Consider the following 2,466-nt stretch of genomic DNA (forward strand, 5'->3'; position numbering starts at 1 on the left):
AAGTTCTAATCACTGAGGAATGGGTGTGTGTGTGTGTGTGTAAATTTCATTTGCCAAAAAGCCCCTGTATATTTTAAACCCGTAAGAAAAGTCCATTGTAATCGAAATGCCCCCTGGAACTACTTCCCGCGTCAGAAGGTTTGGGGCCCACACGGCCATGCTCCCTTTGAGTGGCTGCGTATCCAGGCCAGCGCTCAGAAGCTGCAGAACGTGAAGCTGTCAGAACCACCCACCGGGAAAGAGACTACCCGACCCCGAGTCATGTGGGAGATTGGCAAATTCTGGCCAGCAGAAATAGCAGCATCCGATAATGCCCAAAGGCTCGTTGTACAATGGAGTTCATTATCATTCATGTGAATGAAGTGGGAAAGGTACTGTAGTCTCTCCCTGCGGTTTACTGAGTTTTCATTGACAAAAACACAAGAAAACTTTTGTTTGCTAACACACTGCCCTTTGCCAGCCAGCTAGGGCCCAGCCGTGTGAAGTTGCACTTCATGTTTCAATGGAACAAATCTCCCCCAATGGGAGAAAAGGTTACTTCCCCCCTCATACTCCTCTGACCACTACCTCAGCCAGATCCTGTCATGTGCTAGAGAGACAAGACAAAGCAAAAACAGCAGCCAGCAGAAAAACCACTTCTCACTCTTGCCCAGCTTTTGAGTCCCAAATGCTAAACCAGAGTCCAGTGGTGCTAGTGGGCTGTGGTCAAGCCCCCACCCCAGCCATGATTCCTGGGCAGAGCTGGTTTGGGTTTCGTACCCATGGTTATAAAGCAGCACACTGGAGGCAGCAATGGTGTCTCAGTGGCATGATCTCACTGCCGATTCTGGAAGCCCTCTTTCTTCAGACAATAAAAGAAACAATACAGTTACAGCTTTCCTTACAGTCCATTCGAAGCTCACTCTCTGAACACCTCAATTAAATGTGAACTCCCATTTTAAACAACCTCCTCCAAAAGAGAAAATTGAGGTCCACCAAGGTCAGTGATTAGCCTGAAGTCACCTAGTCAATAAGGGTCAGAGCCAGAATTACAAGCAAGAGGAGAAAAAACCGTGTCTAGAAACACAGATTTAAAGATGGCTGTGGTCATCGGGCTCTCTGCTCAGCAGGGAGCCTGCTTCCTTCTCTCTCTCTCTCTGCCTGCCTCTCAGTGTACTTGTAATTTCTGTCAAATAAATAAATAAAATCTTTTAAAAAACTAAATAAATAAATAAATAAATAAAGATGGCTGTGGTCTTTAGGAACATGAGGGCCTGGTCGGTCTAACAACCCGAGGAGGCTCCAGTCCAGGCCTGGCCATGGCAGAGCAGCTGGAGGGGCAAGGGGCCACTGCAGTACTTCTGGACCTGCCCAACTCCAATGGGGAGGCCCAAGCCAAGAAGTAAGGGAAGAGCTATGCCTTCACCCTAGCTGACGTGACCTCCAAGAAGGATGTACAAGCAGCCCTGACTCTAGCAAAAGAAAGGTTTGGCCACGTGGATGTAGGCACTGCAGTGGCCATTAAGACATACGACTTCGAGAAGAATCAAGTCCAGACCTTGGAGGACTTCCAGCAAGTTCTCAATGTAATCTTATAGGCACCTGTAATGTGATCCACCTGGTGGCTATTGCAATGGGGTAGAATGAACCAGACCAAGGAGGCCAGTGTGGGTTCATCATCAACACTGCCAGCGCTGACTGCCTTTCAGGGCCAGTTTCAATAAGCTGTTTATTCTGCTTCCAAGGGGGTTATAGAGGGCATGACACTGCCCATGGCTCCGCATCAAGCCCATCCCATGGGCTTCTAAGTGATGACCTCTGCTCCAGGCCTATTTGGCACCCTTCTGCTAACCAGCCTCCCAGCCTACTGGGTGACCCTGTTGTGTCCGCTCATCTGATTTAGGCCATCATCAAGAACCCAGCCATGAACAGAGAGGTCATGTGGCTGGAAGGGGCCACCAGCATGTAGCCTTGAAGGGAGAGGACAGAGAAAAAATGTTCTTCTGCCCCTCCTTCCCCTAGAGTACTGCACTACAGCTTTGTAGGAAGTCCAGTAGCCATTTTGTAATTCTATCCAACAGTCACTCTCTTTGCCTAGTAAAATCTCTATTTCTCACAAAAAAAAAAAAAAAAAAAAAGTATAAAGAAAAGAAACACAGATCTAAATACACTGTTGAACAGAACCGTATAAGGAGTATCCAGCATCAATGCTGGCTTAGGGTAGGCACTCAAAAATTATTTCCTCTTCTCCTATAGAAAAGTTAAATATTCTGGTCAATTGGTGGTTCTCCCATATTGCAGGACCCTTCTAACAGCAGAAATCATCAACCCCACACAAGATTATGGCAACCACATAATCCGTCTAACCAGATATCATTCTCAAAGTTTTAAGTACAATGTAATTCCAAGGGAAATATCACAAAAAGGAGAATCACTAAACTCATACTGACAATCAGAAACACAAGGAATGAGTTCTCCCAGGCTGGG

At 46.7% G+C, this 2,466-nt stretch overlaps 1 pseudogene; it reads left to right on the top strand.

Moving 5' to 3' along the window:
* Positions 1-332: 332 nt before the first annotated feature.
* LOC132014596 (3-hydroxyacyl-CoA dehydrogenase type-2-like) lies at positions 333-1,948 on the top strand (annotated as a pseudogene).
* The last annotated feature ends 518 nt before the right edge of the window (positions 1,949-2,466 follow it).

Source organism: Mustela nigripes, chromosome 3, assembly GCF_022355385.1.
Source record: "Mustela nigripes isolate SB6536 chromosome 3, MUSNIG.SB6536, whole genome shotgun sequence".
NCBI classification, from domain to species: Eukaryota; Metazoa; Chordata; class Mammalia; order Carnivora; family Mustelidae; genus Mustela; species Mustela nigripes.